We start from the raw sequence: 21,290 nt of genomic DNA, 5'->3' as shown, positions 1-21,290 counted from the left end.
CAGCACTCTGCTATGGTATGCCGGCATTGCAAGTGGTGTTTTAACCCACCGCACCACAATGTCCGCTACAGGAAAGCATTTCTTACAAAGCATTCCTGGATGAACATTCAAATATTCCTTTTAGTCATATGGTTAAAAATCCTTTAAAACAAGGTTTCCGTTTGTTTTTGTCTTAAGCCAATTGGCTTGCGGATTGTTAAGCTACAGTAGAAGAAAAATAGTTGCTGAGTAAGGTGAACTTAAAGCATCCAGTTGTCCTTCCAGCAGCCAAGGCTCAGAGGTGGCTGCAGTGGAGACGGTATTGATGTGATTGTGACTGTCCCCTAGGAACCCAAGGCCAAGTGGGAAAGGCCATTGTGGACATATTAGAGACTCCAGTGGATACGGCATGTCTGAGGCTGACCTGGACAACAGATAGAAAAATGGGCCACTTGTGGAGGAGTGCGGGATGATAGCAAGTTGTTTCCTGGAGGCAACATGAATTTTGATAGAGAAAAAGGATGTGAGCTCATGACAGCCATGAAGATAGTGTTCTCGCATAAAAGCTACTGGCCCGTGGAGGGGTCTGGTGATAGGGATTGATGGGTGAATAGTCATATTTGCTCTGTGGTTGACTGGGTAGAAGATCCCAGATCCCAGTTTCTGCTTTGTCACTTAATTACTTAGTTGCTTTTCCTTTCGGGACATCAGCAACCTACTTTAAAACTTGAATTCCGGCCGGTGCCGCAGCTCAACAGGCTAATCCTCCGCCTGCAGCGCCGGCACCCCCGTTTCTAGTCCCGGTTGGGGCGCCGGATTCTGTCCCGGTTGCCCCTCTTCCAGGCCAGCTCTCTGCTGTGGCCCGGGAGTGCAGTGGAGGATGGCCCAAGTGCTTGGGCCCTGCGCCCCATGGGAGACCAGGAGAAGCACCTGGCTCCTGCCATCGGATCAGCGCGATGTGCTGGCTGCAGCGCGCCAGCCGCAGCGGCCATTGGAGGGTGAACCAACGGCAAAAGGAAGACCCTTCTCTCTGTCTCTTTGTCTCTCACTGTCCATTCTGCCTGTAAAAAAAAAACAACAAAAACAAACAAACAACAAAAACTTGAACTTCTGGGGTGGGTATTTGACCCAGTGGTTAAAACATAGGGTAGGGATGCCTGCATCCCGGATCAGACAGCCTGGATTCAGGTCCTGGCTCTGCTCCTGCTTTCAGCTGTGTGCTAACACATGCCCTGGAAGACAGCAGGTAATGACCCAAATGGTCGGACCCCTGTCACTCACATGGGGGACCTGCATAGAGTCCTTAGCTCCCAGTTTTAGCCTGGCCTAGTCTTGTCTACTGGGGCATTTGAGGACTGAACCAGTAGATGGGACTTATGTGTCTCTCTTTCTTTTTGATTCTCAAATTAATTAGCTACCCCCCTCTGAATCTCATGTCTGACTAGAGACATGAAGTATGAAAATAAATGTGGAGGATTGACCCTATCTAGGTCAACAAAGTATATTCCCCTCCTTGTCGTATTTAGATCTTCCTGTAAATCAATTCCACATTGCCAAAGGCCATTTGATATAAAGTGAAGAAAATTCTGGAGCCCTTAGATAGCACTGGGCATGACCAGGCAGCGTGACCCTTGTCCTTCCCCCGGGAGCTGGCAGGGAGTCGCTAGGAACATGACAGCACGGGATGCTTCACCCACACTACCGTGGCAGAAAAATGAGTCAACGGGGCTCCTCTCCCTCTGATCCTTAGACTGAAGTCTGACATCCTGTCATGATGTGAGGGTCATGTTGCGGCTGCTCCTGTGACGAAATTGCTCCTACAAATGATGAGGAAGCTTCAGCATAAGCATACTGTGGTAAGAGGGGTGAGGGACTCTCCCCCTCCCCCCAAGACGTCCATGTGGTAATTCCTGGAACTTATGAACACATTACTTTATGCAGCATGGTGGAATTAAGATTGCAGATGGAATGAAGGCCAATAATTAGCTGTCCCTTGAAAAAGGATCTTAGCCTGGGTTATCTGTGTGCATTCAATGTAGACACAGAGTCTTTCAAAGAGGAAGAGAGAGCAGAGTGATGGCAGAGTGGGGGGACAAGAAGGACTTGGTCCAATGCTGCTGGCTTTGAAGATGAAGGAAGGGGCCATAAGCCAAGGAGTGTGGGTGGCCTTCAGGAATCTGGAAAGATCGGAGGACAGATTCTCCCATGGAACCTCTAGAAAGGACTACAGCTGTGCTGACTCCTTGATTTTAGCTCAGTGAGACCTGCGTAGAACTTCTACCCTGTAGAGCGTAAGGTGATGAATTTGTGTTTGAGGCCACTAAATTTATGGTAATTTGCTTCAGCAGCAATAGAAAACCAATGCACTTACCCTTCACCCCTCTTTCCCCCCAGTTCTCCTTAAATTCCAAGATGCTCTGCACTTCAAGCACTCACTCAGCAATGTATTTCCTCAGGCCTAAGTGCTATGTATCCTGAAAGATAGGTTCTAATTTGTAAATGGAAATTAATTGCAAACAAAATTTCATGGGCTCCTTTTGAAGAAAGGGCTGAGCACACTGACAGGTATAGTGCAAGCACTCTTAAGTGTTAATTGTCTCTACTTTTATTGTTCCTGATGTTCAGTCAGCAAACATCTGTCTGGGGTCAGGATTGCTCCAGCTCAGCCTGAGCTGAGGTCCTGGGTTCTAAATAGGAGACAGGATGAGGCAAGGATTGAAGGGTGCAAAGTCCCACTCAAGAACAGGCTCACTGGCTACTCATGTAAGGCAGCCTGGGAGGTGTAATCTGTTAGCAAGGCCCGTGGAAGTCCTCAAATAGAATCAGGGTTTTAATATAACAGAAAGAGGAAGATAGGATTTTAGTACAAAAGTATACACAGTTGGCCAAGGGCTTGGAAGTAAAGGGAGAAAGAGAAAATAGGACAGAATGATTTAGAAAGTGCCATTATGTGCCCAATTGTTTTTATCATTGAACCTCACAACCACCCTACAGAGTCAGTAGTCTTATCTCAACCTCAAGTTGGTAAGACAGAGACCCCAAATCACATAACTAGTGAGATGCAGAGGCCAAGTGAAACCACTGGACACTACAAGTGTATGCCCCATCTGTTCACCACTGCCTCCTGTTGAATTCTGGAAGTCAGGGTCTATAGACAGACCCAGTGGCTTGCAAGAAGATATTTTTAACCCAGCGGGGCACCCACTGGCAACCTCTGGCTTTTCAACCTATTTCCTTCCAGCGCCATGGAAATAGTGTTGCCCTCAGCCCCTACAACCACCCTAGAACCTGGACAAGTACGCCTCATGGGAAGCATCCCACACAAAGCAAATGCAAACACGGCAGTCTCGGCTGGAGGCGAGTCTTCCAAAGAAAAGCCTTCTCTATTTCTGGCTCTTGACAAACCACGCGTCCTGCCAGCCTTTGTGTTGTAGCTTTGCTGGGCTGCAGGTGGCGCCCCCAGTGCTGCCTGGCACGAACCTTTTCTCTCTTCAGAGTGTTTCTTCCATCCTAGATGCCCACTGGGCTGTTCTGTTCACACTTCAAAACAGCTTTTTGCTTCCTGAATGCTCCCTGGACAGCTGGTCCCATCTTGCCTGAGCAAATTGTCTTGGAAAAACCCTTCAGGTGGCTGAGACACAGGCAAAAGGATCCTCCCTGGAAAGTTCAAATGTCTGAGCCAAGGTCTCTCATTAGCCGACCTAGCTGAAATTGAGTCACATTAATACTGAGATGAAAAAAATGGGCCCAGTAAATAACACAGGGCCTTTAGCTATCGTTTGGAAATCATTGGTCAAGTAGAAATTGGTTCAGTGATTAGGCTCAGGATCTGAGGAAACATCTCCAAAACAGTCATGCTTGTAGATGTCCAGGGATGACTGATGGGAGAGGAACGTCACTGTGTAACTCTGGGACCACGGGAGGGGACACGAGCAAGAGCTTGGGGATGCCCGTTCCTAACTCACTGCGGAAGGCTACTGCGGGCTGAACTGCAAGCACCTTAACCAAGCCCTGGAGATACACTTGTGACTTTGAACTCTACAAAACTCACCTGCAAACAGCAGTTTTCCTCAGCAGGGGCTTGGAGAGCTGTGTCTGCAAGCTTGGCTGCCAAGCGGAATTGGCCTCTCTAGCAAGCCTGCGTCTACTCCAGGGTGGCCGTGATGACTGAATGAGGTGGCTGTGCGTAGGGTGTACTGCAGAAAGGCACATCACGTCCCCTCACCCTGACTCTCCTGCACTTGCATCAGCATCTCCGTGAGAACAATCAGGTGTTTTGTAGCTTCCCCTGGCTCTTTCTTTGCACGTCTATTTTTCACGTATCTGAAGTATAATCCAAAAGAAGAGAATGGCAAAATAAAGTTGATTTGATTAAGTACTTATTCTGAGCCAGGCATTGTGTTAAAGGCTTTATAATCGCTATCTGATTACTTCCTTAAAGCGATACCATTATGTCAAATGCACAGACTAAAAATTTAAGGCTTGCAGAGATTAACTTGCTCAACCAAAAGCCAGTTTTTAAGTACAGAGCCAGCATTCAACCCAGATCTTCTTAACTCTAAAAAAAGTCCACGTGTCTTCACCATATAAATGACAAGCCTCCAATAATCCACATTTTGATCCTTGTAAGTCTTGGAAGATGATGTTTCTTATTATGCCTCGGAAGTAATACAGAAGCCTACCTTACCTCACAAGCTATCAGATAAATATTAAATTGCGTCTGATTAAAATTTTTGTCAAAGTTACCGTGTTCCAACATTGAAAAGTACAATTCCATGCATGTAACAACTGGTGACTTTCTATTAAACAGAACAATCAATTAACCAGAAGGTTAAGATCCTGAGCCTTCCAGGTAACTGAGTTTTCTTTATTAAAACACATTATGAGTACAATAGGGAGAACTCACAGACTGTGTTCTGAGAAACACTTTGGAGGTAGCGTGACTGTACCCAATGATGGATGACCAGAGACTTACGTTCTTTATTCTGTTTTATTCTTTTTTTTTTTCCTTTTAAAGATTTATTTGTTTGAAAGGTAAAGAGATATTCCATCTGCTGGTTCATTCGCCACATGGCTACACTGGCCAGGGCTGGTTGAGGCTCAAGCCAGGAACCTGGAACTCCATCCAGGTCTCCCAGGCAGGGGGGCCAAGTACTTGAGTCATCACCTGCTGTTTTCCCAGTGTATTAGCAGGGAGCTGTATCAGAAGTGGACCAGCTGGGGCTCAAACTGGTACTCAGATATGGGATGCTGGTGAAACAAGCCGTGGTACAACCTGCTGCACCATAGTGTCAGCCCATCTGTTCTGCCCTGTTCTTTCCTTTCTCTCCGATTTCCATTGCTGGTCCTGTGGAGGGTTAGGGAGAAACATTATTCCTGTTTCAATTTTACACTTTATCTGCTTGCTTCCTTGGTAGGGGAGGGGGGAGATGGCATGGGATCTACAAGTCATAATGATGATGGGATGTGTTTCAATCCACTGGCAGCTTTCTCTCCTAAGACTTGAGTTGATCTTTCCATGAGTCAAAAAGACCTCTTTCTTGTGTCTGTTGTATCCACTGCAGTTCCTTCTTTTATCAGGGAGGGATCAGATGCATACACATTGTTTTATTTCCTTAACACAAATCCTGCAGTGTATGAGTTAATTTTTCCAGTTTATGGATAAAGAAATTGAGGCTCTGAGAATTTAAATGAATCATCAGTAGCCACAGAGTGAGTGAGTGGTGGTACTTTTAGTCCAGGCATTTCACACTCTGGTGAAAGTTGGGAACTGAGTTCTCGTAGGACCACCCCCGAAAGAACTCTGTGCTAGTGAGCAGAGCGTCCGATGGGATGCCCTGGTCTCCCTACAACCTCCAAAATAACAAGGCTGTTACTTGCATCATTCAAAGCCAAACTTCACATATTTAAAAAAAATAGTGTTCTTTCCCTCAAACTTTATAAATAAGGCAAAAAGGATTGAGTGATTGAATGTTAACAAAATAAGTCCCTCAGAAATAAATGAGCATTTCATATTGCACTTCATTTCAGTTTCATGAGCTCCAAAATAGCACTTCAAGTGATTAATGTTTTCTTCATTAACCGTAACTAAGCCTGAGCAAAGCCTCTCTGTTCTCAAACATGTTTTTGTAAGAGATCGAGGGTAGCTCATTGCTAAAAGTAACCCTTTGAGACCCAATGTAGGCAGCTCGAAATATGGGGAGAGCATGTGCTCTGCTCTCAGGTGGATCTGATCTTGCATCTTGGTCCTGTGACCAGTTCTGGGTGGTCTTGAAAGAACAAGTCTTTGTTCCACATTATAATATATGAATATTAATGTGAGCCACATAGACCCATGGTTGTCTGTTACACTGGTGCCCCCAATGAACCACGCCTCCTGCTATTCATGTGCTTTGGATGTGGGCTGTATTAATGACTTGCTTTCACCCATAGAATATGGTGGAACTCCTGAGAGTACTAACATACAAGTCCTTGTTAATGTGGCTCGTTCTCTCTTGGCAATGTCAAGAGGTGTTTTTCATGATCTCAACTGGGAGAGTGCTGTAGCCATCTAGTAAGTGGAGGCCAGGGATTTTGATACATTTTCTGCATGCACAGCATGGGTATCCCCCTCTGCCCTCCAAAATAACTATCCAGGCCAATTATCATTAATACTGAGGTGAGACACCCTGTTTTGTATACTCAGATTGTAACCTGATCCTAAGTTTCTGTGGGAGAAAACCAGTTGCTATATTGGAGAGAGTACGCGAAGGTGTTGTCTAAAGCAGTCAGGTTGAGAGGAAGAGATCCTGAGACTCCCTAGGAAGAACAGAGATGCCCAACCATCCCACTGTCCCAGCTGAGTCCAGCCTACAGCTGCCCTAACAATTGAGTGCAGGCAGCAAATGATCACCACCATAACAGGCAGAAGAACTGCCCAGCTGAGCCCAGCTCAGTTTTCAGAATCAAGGGCAAAACTTAAACTTTTTTTAAAAGATTTGTTTATTTATTTATTTGAAAGGCAGAGTTACAGAGAGGCGGAGACAGAGAGAGAGAAGTCTTCCATCTGCTGGTTCACTCCCCAAATGCCTGTAATGGCCAGAGCTGAGCCATTCTGAAGCTGGGAACCAGGAGCTTTTCCTGGGTCTCCTAAGTGGTGCAGTGTGGGCCATCTTCTACTGCTTTCCCAGGCCATAGCAGAGAGCTAGATCAGAAGTGGACTAGCCAGGACTTGAACCAGCATCCATATGGGGTGATGGTGCCACAGGCAGAATATTAGCCCACTACACCACAGTGCTGGCCCCTTGGTGCTGTTGTTTTAAGCCAGTAAGTGTTACAGTGGTTTGTCATGCATCAGTAGATGACAAAAACATTTGTTAAAGAAACTGTAGCATCTCAATAAATCCTCAGTTCCTTCTGCCATGGTGCATGACCGAGGCTCCCTCTTTTTTTTTTTTTTTAAGATTTATTTTATGTATTTGAAAGAGTTACAGAGAGATAGAGGCGGAGAGAGATGTCTTCCATCCGCTGGTTCACTCCCCAATTGACCACAATGACCAGAGCTGAGTTGATCCGAAGCCAGGAGCCAGGAGCCAGGAGATTCCTCTGGGTCTCCCATGTGGGTGCAGGGGCCCAAGGACTTAAGCCATCCATCCTCTACTGCTTTCCCAGGCCAAGCAGAGAGCCAGATCAGAAGTGGAGCAGCCAGGACTCGAACCAGCGCCCATATGGGATGCCAGCACTGCAAGCTGGGGCCTCAACCTGCTGCGCAACAGTTCTGGCCCCGAGGCTTCCTCTTTAGGACTGAGGCTCTTGTTCCCTGCTGCTGATTGTACTGGTAGCTGATAGATCATAGCTGAACCCCTTCACATTTTGCTTTTAGCTAAAGGGAGTTGCCTCTCCCCAAGAACACAACCCCTTTCCTGGGGCAAGTGCATTAAATGTGTGATCCATGCAGCTAGAAAGAAAGATCCGTGCCTCATAAGAAGAAGGAAGATTCACCCAGATCTAGAGCTCCTTTGCTGAGTTGGAAACTGTTATATACTGCCTTCTTCCAGCTCCAGTATCCTACACCCCTTCCAGATCTTGATCTTGAGAAAATTGCCCTACGAATCTCGTCTCCTGTCTTCTACTTACAGACCATTACTTGCATGCCTTTCTTCTTCCTGGTCCTCCTCCTGGAAGTATTTGCCTTAAGACCTTCAGTATACAAAGTTGTTTGGCTGGGAGTATGGGCTTTGACTGTTGAATCAAGTCTTAATCTCTATCACTGGCTTTCTATATCAGCTGCTTTGACAATAAAGAAAGAAGAAAATAAGACTTTCCTTGAACCCAAGGAGAGATTCAAAAGTTTAACTGTTCAACTAGGAAACTTATATAGCAGAGAAACACAAAGAAACACATTAATCTTCACCAAAAAAGTAAGAAGTGTAAACTTACCTTGAGATGCCTTGGCTAAATTAGCAAAACAACGTAAAAATACACTTAAATACATTTTACCAGTGACATTATGGTGAATATTGAGTAATATGCCCATTTAAATATAAATCTCCTAACACTAGGAGAAAGAAATAATATGGCCTCACCCTTAGGCTCATTAACAGTTTTCTATAAACTTATCTGAATAAATTTAAGAGAAGATTTGAGGCTTAAATACTGATCTCTTAAATTTCATAAGATGAAAAACATAGCATTCAGAAATATGTAGTGGACAGGAAACTGGAGCAGTGGGTTGCATGACTGGGAGCAAGGTGTTGTGTAGCAAGAATGCCTGGCATTGAACAGACTTTGGCAATGTTTCTCAAAGCCGGGTCTTCTAACTACCAATATCCAGGTGGCCTGGGTATAATTAAAAGGTACAGACAGTGCTGCGCCTGCTCCCAGGTCTCAAGAGGCAGACAGAGTTCGTGTGAGTTTGATCTGCGGGACTACATTTCAAGTAGATGCTCCGGGTATCCTTGTGCTTCTTCCCCAGGATGAGCACTCCGTTGTGGAGCTGTTTCCTCGTATCTTCCTAAGGGAGGCAGTATTAGGAGAGAGATTAACTTCTCAAATTCGTTGTAGTTGTTTTATTATTATGTTTTCATAATTGTTGGTAGAAAAAAAACTTTTTTTCTTGAGCACTCTACAGAACTGTCATTTTAATTTTGGTGTCTTAGTAGTCTCCCCATTATGATATATAGTTTAACCTCATCTATGCAAGTAGGTTAAGTATCAAGAGAAATTATTTTTATATTAATAAAAGGACATTCTTATCATTACTACTCTTCCTGGTAATAGATATTTATGGTATATCTAGGAATCTTCGTTATTAATTGATTGAAAGTCTCCTTGATTCTGCATTAAGGACACCATTTACTCCTGGTTTGAAGAGGTCGGAATGCCTTATTTGTTGTTGGGACTTTGGCACTGGGTTTAGCAAGGGCAGAAGCAAAGACATTAAATCCCAAAGTTTAAAACACTGTGCCTTTTATGTGGAGAGAGGAACACATGTATGAGACATGTCCGCTTGAGAGAGGAATTGGGAAGACACGTGGGGACATTAGATTTTGACCAGCTCATGTTCACTCCTTCTCTTGCCCTATGGAACACTGAGAACAATTCAATGAGCCATAATAAAAGTAATGTAGACCTCTGTCTCAAGAATTCATCTCAATGCCTTTTTTAAAAAGACTCTATTTAGGAAGCTTCCAAGATGGTGGAGTAGGGAAGGAACTTACTGCTGTAGTCTAGAAGAAAATAGCTTTAAAAAAGTGGAGACAAAGAAGGGCATTATGTAATGATTAAGGGATCAATTCCACAGGAAGAGTAACTATTATAAACATATATGCACCTAATTGCTGGGCACCTGGTTGTTTAAAAGAAATGTTAAGGGATTTAAAGGTAAATCATCAATAGGGAGGAAATATTACAGGGTTCTAGGAGGCAAACATTGAGGCTGATGAAGCCAAATGACAGAGGTTGAACCTCCTCTTCTGGACTTGGTCATGTCAGAAGATGAGACAAAACTCTGTCCTTGGTTTCATGTTCACTGGGACCAGGTTATGGGGACTGAATGGACATACCCTCTAAGAATTCAGATGAAATTGTGCAGCCATGGAGTCCAGAGAAGTCCTGAAGATTTTGCTTTTCCTAAAATGAAAGAGTAGTTATAAAAGGTCATTCCAATTAAGATCTATTCCTGAGACTGAGACTGGAGTAAGTGAATTAAGGGTAAGAATGGATGGCAAAGAATACTCAATTTAATCTCAGGATTTATTTTCTTTAAATCTTGCTCTGTTTACATTAGCATTTAAGTAGTGCATCAGTACTATTAAGATAATTATAGCTAAAAGTCATAATACAACTTTGCTTTTAGATTAAACCATGTATTGATTTAAAATATTATTTAATATTTATTAATATTTAATAATATTTTAAAATATTATTATTTTCCAAGTATCTGGCAAAATGTGGGTCTTGCAGTTTAGACGTGCATCGTATAAGTGAGACCCTCTACTCTTCTGCAAATCAGAGGTGGGGATGCCAGAATTGAATGATAGCAGTCATGTTAATAGCAGTGTTTTGGCCGATGCCGCGGCTCACTTGGCTAATCCTCTGCCTGCAGCACTGGCACCCCGGGTTCTAGTCCAAGTTGGGACACCGGTTCTGTCCCGGTTGCCCCTCTTCCAGTCCAGCTCTCTGCTGTGGCCTGGGAAGGCAGTGGAGGATAGCCCAAGTGCTTGGGCCCTGCACCTGCATGGGAGACCAGGAGGAAGCACCTGGCTCCTGGCTTCGGATCGGCGCAGCGCGCCGGCCGTAGCGGCCAGTTGGGGGGTGAACCAACGGAAAAAGGAAGACCTTTTTCTCTGTCTCTCTCTCACTGTCTAACTGCCTGTCAAAAAAAAAAGCAGTGTTTAACTACCCAAGCCATTTACATATGTCCACAAGCGTGTACGTATGCATGCCTTTTCCACCTCATCTAAGTGAAGTTTCTTTATAAACAATGATTCCAATGATATGCTATTTTGCAAGCATAAAATGTAGCTAAATATTAATATTTAGAGATCCATTAAAACTAGGAGGATATGAGTAACATTTATTGAACTTATTTTGAAATATTTTTCTATTGAAAGCAAAGATATAGCAGAAAACACATGTGGACAAGGAGAAAGATGGTTTATGTGAGTACATTTGTATCTTAGTGGACCTCACAGATGGTAGACACAGGGAATCAACAAGTATTGCTGTAAGTGTTTGTGTCTACATGGACTTCACAGATAGTTTGGTCAGCCAAATGGTGGTCAATGTGGCATCTACTGAACTGTGCCACAAGAGCCTAAGAGCAAGCCTAGACAATACACTAATGACTGAGTATGACCATGTTCCAATAAAACTTTATTTATACAGCCAGGCAGAAGGCCAGACTTACTGTTAGTTTTCTGGTCTGGTTTAGAGAGTAGGTCAGGCAATGTGCCGTTAGAATTGCCTTTTCACGCTCATTGTCTTACGTAAGGAGAATCTGAGACCAAATGAGGTGAAGAGCTTTATCCCAAAATCCACAGCCAGTTCAGGGCCCGTGCTCCGATCCCCCTGATGTTCCCTTGACCCCCTACTGCGGACTAGAAGACCAAGACGGGGCGGGGGGCGGGGGGGACTGGAAGGAAGTGGTGAACATCTCATCTTCCTGAATGTAACTGCGTGTTGTGTTGCACAGTTTCCTGTGTGTTTGGGTTTTGTGCTGGGAAAGCCAGCAGTGAGGGAGGCTGTGCCTGTCATTGCCTGGAGGTCTGTGGCCTCCAAGCAAGTCCCTTCCCCTCTCTGGGCTTCATTTTCCTTAATCGGTCCAAATAAGGGCTCATCTTTTTTTTTTTTTTTTTGGTGTGTGTGTGTGTGTGTGTTCCCACTTTGTTCTCCAATTTTATGACCCATCAAGTGTATTCGTTCCAGTCCGGAATTGGTCTTAATCCACATTGATTCGGAAGTTGTATTTACCAGGACCATGGGTACTGAGGGGCCCAAAGTTACTAGCCTCATTCGCGTGCTGCTCATCATGGATTTCTTTGCTCACCAGACAGACTCACTTCCACTGCTGCCCTGCAGCACAGGAGGAGCCCTGATGACCTCCCTGCCTCTGGGACTCAGAGTTGATTAGCATAATAAAGGTACCCACCTGCTCACCTGCTTCTCTGTTTTTGTCTCTAACATGCTGAGCTGGGTGTTTTATCCACTCAGTGGTCTTGCTTGTAGATTTATATCTATCCCTTCAGAATCTCCACCTCCCTCTGAACTTTTTCTTAGTAAGCATTTTTATAACAAACCGTGGCCTGGTTTTGGCATATGCGAGGAGAGACAAGAGGAGGCTGCCCTGTGGACTTTTGCTAGGTGAGAGTATTATTGCCACCGTGTTGTATTGTTGGCACATCTTTGACAAGGACTCAACATTGTATTCTCTCTGTCCAGGACCTTCCTCAATTTTAGGTCAATTTTCTTTTTAGAAAATGTGGCGTAGGAAACAGAGCACAGGATTGAGCCTGAAGTCCTGGGTTCAATTCCAGTGGCATCATCGCTTAGGTACATGAACTCTGACAGGTCTTATAACCTCTCTCCTGGTTTCCTGGTGATGCCATAGAAAGTGTAGTTTTTGGCTTATCTTCCATGACCCACTGCAACAATTCTGAACTCTAGCTGTACATACAAATAACTTACCAAAAAATCTTTTTTTTTTTTTAGCCCTACTCAGCTTTATTAATCAGAACCTCTGGTGTTGATGCTCATGTATTGATTGTTACTAAATACTCCTCAGGTGATTTAATGAGCCAGTAGGCAGAATAGCTACGTGTTTTAATAGTGTAAATGTTATAATCAATATGAATACACCTTTAAGAAGGGCTATATCAATGTGTCACACTATTATTTTGGTTGTTGCTTCTATTTAAAAGAAAGATACCAATTTCTATGAAAATTAATTTCATGTAAAATGTAATGAGTAAGTGAATTAAATGGGGCAGCCTGTCCTCTAACATATTAGTTCTTTGATGTTTCCCTTGAGGTTTGTACCTTTCTTTTTTATTATTATTATTATTATTATTATTATTATTATTGACAGGCAGAGTGGACAGTGAGAGAGAGAGACAGAGAAAGGTCTTCCTTTGCCGTTGGTTCACCCTTCAATGGCCGCCGCGGCCAGCGCGCTGCGGCCGGCGCACCACGCTGATCCGATGGCAGGAGCCAGGTACTTCTCCTGGTCTCCCATAGGGTGCAGGGCCCAAGCACTTGGGCCATCCTCCACTGCACTCCCGGGCCACAGCAGAGAGCTGGCCTGGAAGAGGGGCAACTGGGACAGAATCCAGCGCCCCGACCGGGACTAGAACCCGGTGTGCCGGTGCCGCAAGGCAGAGGATTAGCCTAGTGAGCCGTGGTGCTGGCTGTACCTTTCTTGATTGATATTTTGGTCAGGAAAAGACCGCCAACTAGCCCCAAGGGGCTGGGTGAAATGTGTTGCTGATTTGTTTAATCTGATGGCAACCCTGGGAAGTTGGTGGTCCTATTTGAGATCCATTGACAGCAGTTCCCACAGCTGGGGTGTGAGAGTGGTGGGACTGAACATCAAAGTCATGGGCTCTTTGCATTTTATCTGAGCGGTGTCCTAATCCTATCAGACAGAGCTTAAAACCCCATCATTCTAAGTCACGGATGACAAGTGACTAGCACTAATGATGGTGGTAATATCACATTATCATCTTTCATGTTGTCACCGCTTGAAGATGCATTCACATTTCTTGCATTTTAGAGAATCATCTTGTTGGATTCATAGCCGTAGGTGGCAACTAAAAGGCGTCCTCATTTAAGGCTGAGTGGAGTTTGGAAAGTGTTCATGGGAAATCTCCTGGGGAATGAATGATATAAACACGTGGTAGGTAAGTCAGGTTATCCCACTGTTACCCTGTGCAATTCTGGGCAGGCAACAGGGTCCATGGCTAGCCAAGACAGCATCAGTGGAAACGTGAGTTTACCAAGAGACGCAGCAGTTCCTAGGTGTCTTCCCAAGAGAAATAAAACACGTGTTCATACCAACACTTGCACATGGAAAGTTCATAGCAGCATTACTCATTATGGCTAAAAAAGTGCAAACAACACAAATATCCTTCAGCAAATAAAATGAGCAAACAAAATGTGATGTATCCATACAAAGTAATATTATTCAGTCAAATGAAAGAGTAAAGGACTGTACATGCTGTAACACGGATGAATCTCAAGAGAAAAAAAACATTTCGGCAGGTGAAAGAAAGCAGACGCAGAGGACTATCTAATACACCATTTTGTTTGTATTAAATGCCCCCTGGGGACGGGCATGTGGCACAGTGGTTACATCGCTGCTTGGGATGCCTGCATACTGTATGGGAGTGCTTGGTTCAAGCTTCTGGTTCGGCTTCCTGTCACTAGACACCCTGAAGGGCAGTAGGTGGTGGCGCAAACAGTTGAGTCTCTGCTACCTAGATTGAGTTCCAGGTTTCTGACTTTGGTCTGGTCTAGCCCTCTCTGTTATAGATTCTCTCTCTCTCTCTCTCTCTCTCGTCCTTCTCACTCTCTTTCAAATAAAAGGAAAATACAGAAGTAAATAAAAAATGTTAATCAAGACCAGAAAGGGAGAAATCTATAAAGACAGAAAATAGATGAGTGCTTGCCTGGGACTGGGAGGTGGGAACAGACATTAATTACAAACAAGCACAAGATCTTGAACTGAAAGAAACATTCTTAAATGGAATTGTGATTACAGTTACTCTAATTTTCTATTTATTTATTTATTTATTGGAAGCTCACCAGGAGTATAATGGCAAGGACATTAATTCACATTTTTTTTTTTAAGAATTTTGGCTGAGTATCCATAGAAGATGTGCTTTTCAGGAATAAGAATGCTTATGTTGCTCCACGAGGGACTCTACTTTCTGCAGGGAGTGTCTGGGAGATGGTTAGTCACCAGCAGCCCACTTTCTGGCTACAGAATAAGCCCACAGAGGGAGCAGTGTTTCAGACCAGCCACCCAGGAAGCCTGTTAACCAAAGAAACTGCTTACCAGGGTTGGCCCCTTACAGACCACTTTGCTAATGTTTCGTGACCAGGATCTTACAGGTGAATTCTCATCAAGTCTGATCTCTCTGTTTTTCCCCTTATTATGCTCCCTTCAGACAACCCACTTTGTGTTGGAATAGTCTTTCTCCAACCAGGACACCATGCAGGTTTTTAGGTTTCTTCATCCATGTGTGATGGTGTTACAGATGTGTCTTGAAATTCTGCTGTCATTATGCTAACCCATCTTCTGGAGAGCAGATCTGACTACAAACAGCTGATGATCCCATTATCTCTCAAGGGTTCTGAACTCTTAGGTGCTGGGATTCTTGTTGCTTCTGTGGACTGATGCGTGGTAGAGACATTAGCTTGAACCTTACACACTTCCTGTTCTCTTAAATATAAATGAAAGCAGCATCTAACTTTTCTCAAAGTTGGTTTCATATTAGAATGTGCCTAGCATTCTTTTCTCATGTGAAAATCAAATTGCCCCACCTTGTTCTTGCCTCTTCCTCATGGGAATGGATGCAAGCACTGGACAGACCTTAGCAGTAATCAGGCCCCAGATGTCTTGGTACTGGAGGGTGGGAAAGCAGGCAGTTAAGCAGTGGGCCATCTTCACATGTAAAGGCCACATCAGTTCTTCCATTTTCACCCTGAAACTCAGGAACTCACACTGGGTTCTCCATACTAGAGAAGCTGAGTGCATGTGTCCAGAGCAATTAATGGGTTTTGGCTGCTCCTTTGGAAGGGTCGCTGAATAAGGTTGTCCCATGACTCTAGCCTTGATCCCAACTTTAGCCATATCCAAAGTTGTATCACTAATATTTGGACTTGAATAGGGCCCAATATTTTTGTTTTATTTGGAAGTCCAAGAGACAGGGGATGGGGAGGAAGCCCGAAACTCAGTCTTCCATGTAGGTGGCAAGGACCTGAGTACTCGAGTGATCACCTTGCCTCTCAATTTGCTCGTTAGTAGGAAGTTAGATCAGCAGCGGAGCCAGGACCTAAACCCAGATACTCTGATATGGGATCACTGAACTCTAAGTAGCTTCTTAGCTTCTGTGCAAAATGCTCATCCCAGTCTCACTCTTAACTATGGTAAGACTTAAAAAGGACATAGCATGATGGTCAGTAGATATTCATTACTAAAATTATTATTACTTCACCATAAGTAGCATTCTTCATTTCATCCTAATCCCTATTGCTAACCCTATCTTCATATTTAATAAAAAAAATCACTTACACTTGTTGAGTGCCTAATGTGTACCCTGTCAGACTTTCTCTCATCTGTCAATCAACTAATCTCTCTGAAGACCATCAGCTCCGATTTTCCTTTAGGTGTCTGTCATCTATCATTTGCCTACCTATATCTAATGCGTGGCTTTCCAATATCTGCACTACACTTACTGAAATTCGGTGTTGACTAATTCACAGCAGGGAAGGCTGTCCTGTGCATTTTAATTAATTAATTAATTTTTAAAGAATTATTTTATTTGAAAGAGTTATAGAGAGAGGCAGCAACAGAGAGACAGAGATCTTCCATCTGCTGGTTCATTTCCCAAATGGCCACAACAGCCGGAGCTCAGCCGACCAGGATCCAGGAGCTTCTTCTGGGTCTCCCACATGGGGGCAGGGGCCCAAGGATTTGGTCAATTCCTCCACTGCTTTCCCAGGTACATTAGCAGGGAGCTGGGTCTGAAGTGGAGCATCCAGGACTCAGAACTGGCACTGCAGGCCAGGGCATTCACCTGCTGCGCCACAGCACCGGCCCCTGTCCTGTGCATTTGAGAATGTATCAGCGTCCTGGGCCCATGTAGTCTGGACTTTGGTAGCATTTCTTCCCCAACAGTGACCATCAAAGATGTCTCCCAACAGTGCCACTTTGGTGGAGAAGGGACAAAAGTCATCCTTGGCTGAAAAGCACTGATCTAATTATCATCTCTGTGTATATTTACTAGATAATCAAAACATGTTGAGAAAACACACAGTCAACATCATTTTTTTTTTTACAGGCAGAGTGGACAGTGAGAGAGAGAGACAGAGAGAAAGGTCTTCCTTTGCCGTTGGTTCACCCTCCAATGGCCGCCGCGGCCGGCATGCTGCAGCTGGCGCACCACACTGCTCCGAAGGTAGGAGCCAGGTGCTTATCCTGGTCTCCCATGGGGTGCAGGGCCCAAGCACTTGGGCCATCCTCCACTGCACTCCCGGGTCACAGCAGAGAGCTGGCCTGGAAGAGGGGCAACCGGGACAGAATCCGGCGCCCTGACCGGGTCTAGAACCTGGTGTGCCGGTGCCACTAGGTGGAGGATTAGCCTATTGAGCTGCGGTGCCGGCCCAACATCATTATTATAATCTTGAAGATGAGGAAAGTGAGGTCAAGGTTATCTAAGTATTAAGAGATGGAGTTGGGTTGTAAAACTAGATTTGCCTTATTAAAAAAAAGCATGTTATTTCCATGATAATAAACCATTTTCAGTTAAACACAATGCCACACATTCCATTCTTATTGCCATTATTTTTCTTTATTCTCAGCTGAAAATCATTCTCCTACTTAATTCTGACTCTCAAGTTTGTCTTCCAGCCGAGATACATGTGAATGCATTACACCCAAAACCTTCATTCTAATCCTGTCCTCAAAATTTAACCCCATTCCCATTGCTGGTTCTTAAGCACCCAGTTGCTTCCTGCATTTTATTTTCTATTATCCAGATAGTGAGGGTGCTAGTGGAGAAGAGTGCTCTCCAGAGCTCCTTAACCCAGCAGGGGAAGTAGAGAAGCTCACCTAACAGCCACTGGTTCTTCAGTTCTAAGAAAGAAGGCAGGGGATTCCTTCTCTGCTGATGTAGTGAGTGTCCCTGTAGATCCTGGTTTGCCACAAACGCCCAGAAGTGAGGATATTTGGAAATCTCAATAATAGAAAGCTTCTCTTTTTTGTGTCAGTGGGTGATGGGCTGGAGCTTCTAGATGTGACATCTGGCAAACTGAGTGCGGTGGTCTGAGTTTGATCCCCAAATTCACATGTTGAAACTTACATGCCAGTAAGATGGTATTGAGAGGGAGGCCCCCTTTGCTCAAGTCATGAGGGGGAACCCCCAGGCCTGGGATTTGGGTCCTTCCCCCAGGGCAGCAGGAGCAAGGTTAGGGGAGTGTAGGGTGGGGAGATGGAGGGGTGAGGGGGGTAGGGGGTGGTCCTCTCCTGCTTTTCTAGTGTGGTAGAACTTCTTTGCCTTTCCAGTGTGAGGATGTGGCGCTCGAGGGCCCATCTCAGAAGAAGAGATCCAGGCCTTGCGGGAATCCAAACCCGTCAGCACCCTGACCTTGGTCTTCCCAGCCTCTAGAGCTGTGTGAAATAAATTTCTATTATTTATAACTTGTCCAGTCTCTGCTGTTTCATTACAGTAGCAGAAACAGACAAAAACACTAAGCCAGTGGAAAAAAATGGACTTTTAAGCGATCAGTTGGCGTCTCGGAACCTGACATTTTGGTTTAGCTTTTACACAGTCTTTTTAATTTCTGTCCCAGTACTCTGATGCCCATTAGATGGCTGACAGCTTCTGATCTCCATGTCCAGAATTCAAACAGGGAGAGACATTCTTTTATAGCAATTAACAGTGATGCTTGGGAGGGATGGCAACAGGCTGAAAAAATTAATTGAAAATTTAACCTTCAAATAAAAAATACTTAGACCTTAGGCTTCCATTTGTAAGCAGCCCGCGCTGTCTGTGCACATTCCGTTGTATTATTTAAGTATTTTCTACACCATTTCTGATTAATACCGAGGTGCTATTTTCCAGTCCAGTCTCTTTAATAAATATATGTGTCAAATATCTGTTTCCTCCCCTGAATGCAGAGACTTTTAATTCCCCTTGTTTGCATGTGCTAACTCGTTGTGTAACGAGATTAACAGCTCTGTCTTTTTTCTTTCTGCAGATTTTAAAAGAAAAGGCAGTGGGCTCCCAGACAAAGTTAAAAAGGTACCTTCTTTAATTTTGCATATTGTTAGCTGCAAACCGGTTGCTAATGTTTGTTTTATTTCCATCTGTCAAAAGCAATGCCAAAATACGTTGTGTTTGCCTTGAGTTGGCTCAATTAATCCTCTGCTGGAAACAGTTCTGTCATTTCATGTTTGGTTAAGGCCCTGATTCAGTAGCTCCCAAACGGAGCGCTCATCCCTGCCAACAGCAGCCAGTATACGTTTTACTACAACTTTTCTGGGAAACATCCACTTGACAAAGACAAAAGAAAAAGGTGGGGTAGAGCCCTCGGGGAGGTGCTGAACCAGGGCCAGCCTCGCGTCTGCCTGGAGTACAAGCAGCAGTGCCCTGGGCTTGGTCCTTCTGCCCTGTTCTTTGGGGGGCTGAAAGGACTGCTCGTGGGCAGTCCTGATAAGTGAGGGACTTTGCTGAGTCTCAGCGTGGGGCAGACCCCAAGAAGTGCATCCTCCATGTGAGTCTAACAGTGCGGTGCTAGACTGTGCGGGCTGTAATAGCCACACACCTCCAACAGGCTGGTTTATACAGACATTTGTTCTCTCCCAGTCTTGGAGCCGGCAAGTCTGAGAGCATGGTGTAGCAGGGTTGCTTCCAGGCCTCTCCACTTGGCTTATACACAGTCGCTTTTCCTGGTGTCCTCACAGGATGGCCCACTGGGCCTATCTGGGTGCAATTTCTCTTCTTGAAAAGAACACCGATCATACTGGTCCACCAATGCAGCTTTGTTTTAACCTTGATCACCTCTTTAAAGGCCTTGCATTCAGTCACATTCCAGGGTACTGGGGGTTAGGGCTTCAACACAGAAATCTTGAGTGGACACAATTCAGCACCTAACACATGGACAAAATAACATAAAAGTTAAAATATAATGAGGTAAGAAGGAAAAGATCTCGAGTCCAAAAATGGAAAGGAACCATTTTGCAGCCTTTTCTCTAGATAAAGCCTTTGGCTTTTCTTGCTTCTTTCTCTCCACATTCGGAACAAAAACTCTACCACCACCTCTAGGGAGTCAGTGTTTATATCATAGATTGTAGACTTTTGGATTAGTTTGTTTTGAGGTCAGATTTAGACTTGACCTCTCATTAGCAACAGTACAAGTCGAAGTCTCAGGTTTCTCTTCCTCAAAATGGAGTTGATAAGAACTGTCATGGCTGATTTTTGTTTTGTAAGGGCAACGTACTGTACTGGCAAGCCAGTGTCACATTAAGGTTGAGGAAATGAGAGTTGTCTGCCTTGAGTGTAGACAACGGGGAGGGGGTGTTGTCTATGGAGAATGTAAAAGTAAAAACATAAATGACTGTAAAGTAATAGCAGTGGTCCAACACTGCTTGTCAGGTGGCTCCAACAGCCAACCCCTCCTCCCTTGTCTGGAAGTGGAGAAAATGCCAACTTGTTCTCTTTCCCTTTGCTACACACACAAACTCACGTCTGTGTCTTGAGTTTAGTCATTCACAGGAAAACTTAACCAAAGGCATTTCATATGTCTGCACATCTTATTCTTTAAATTCATTTAACTCAGAAATTGCCAAGCTTCAAAAATAATTAAGTATAATATGAGAGAGTCATCATTTGTTGTTGTTTTGAAAGGGAATCTTTCTCGTTTCCCAAATGTCCTCACTCCTCCCAGCCAGTTCCCAGGAATGGGCCACCAGAAGATGCCCTTGCTAGGAGGCAAGAATCACAATATGCGACCAGAAGTCATGGGAGAAGCAAGCTTGACTGGCATCGCCTTTGCCACTCCTCATCCCTTTCTAAGATAGCATCCGGTTTCTTGGCATCTTTATGTATGGTGACTACTTATGTCAGTGAGCAGTTACACAGAAGTAGCTACTTCATGGCCAGTGCCGTGGCTCAATAGGCTAATCCTCTGCCTTGCGGCACCGGCACACCGGGTTCTAGTCCCGGTCAGGGCACCGGATTCTGTCCTGGTTGCCCCTCTTCCAGGCCAGCTCTCTGCTGCGGCCCGGGAGTGCAGTGGAGGATGGCCCAGGTGCTTGGGCCCTGCACCCCATGGGAGACCAGGAAAAGCACCTGGCTCCTGCCATAGGATCAGCGCGGTGCGCCGGATGCAGCGCACCAGCTGTGGCGGCCATTGGAGGGTGAACCAATGGCAAAAGGAAGACCTTTCTCTCTGTCTCTCTCTCTCTCACTATCCACTCTGCCTGTCAAAAAAAAAAAAAATAAAATAAAAAATAAAAAAAAAGAAGTAGCTACTTCATGTAAAAAAGGAACAACACAGTTCTAGTTATTTGAGCTAAGAAAAAAAATGGCCACAAAAACCATAACTCT

General features: G+C 44.6%; 1 long non-coding RNA gene across 2 annotated transcripts in view; it reads left to right on the top strand.

Moving 5' to 3' along the window:
• LOC100340747 (uncharacterized) overlaps window positions 1–21,290 on the top strand; it is a 180,062-nt gene that overhangs the window by 90,429 nt on the left and 68,343 nt on the right. For both annotated transcript variants that reach the window (XR_011384312.1, XR_011384311.1), the window contains one exon: window positions 18,940–18,983. This is a non-coding gene — a long non-coding RNA (uncharacterized lncRNA). The remainder of the gene's footprint in view (window positions 1–18,939; window positions 18,984–21,290) is intronic.

The sequence above is a fragment of the Oryctolagus cuniculus genome, chromosome 18, assembly GCF_964237555.1.
Source record: "Oryctolagus cuniculus chromosome 18, mOryCun1.1, whole genome shotgun sequence".
NCBI lineage: Eukaryota > Metazoa > Chordata > Mammalia > Lagomorpha > Leporidae > Oryctolagus > Oryctolagus cuniculus.
This window is presented reverse-complemented; position numbering and strand designations above follow the sequence as displayed.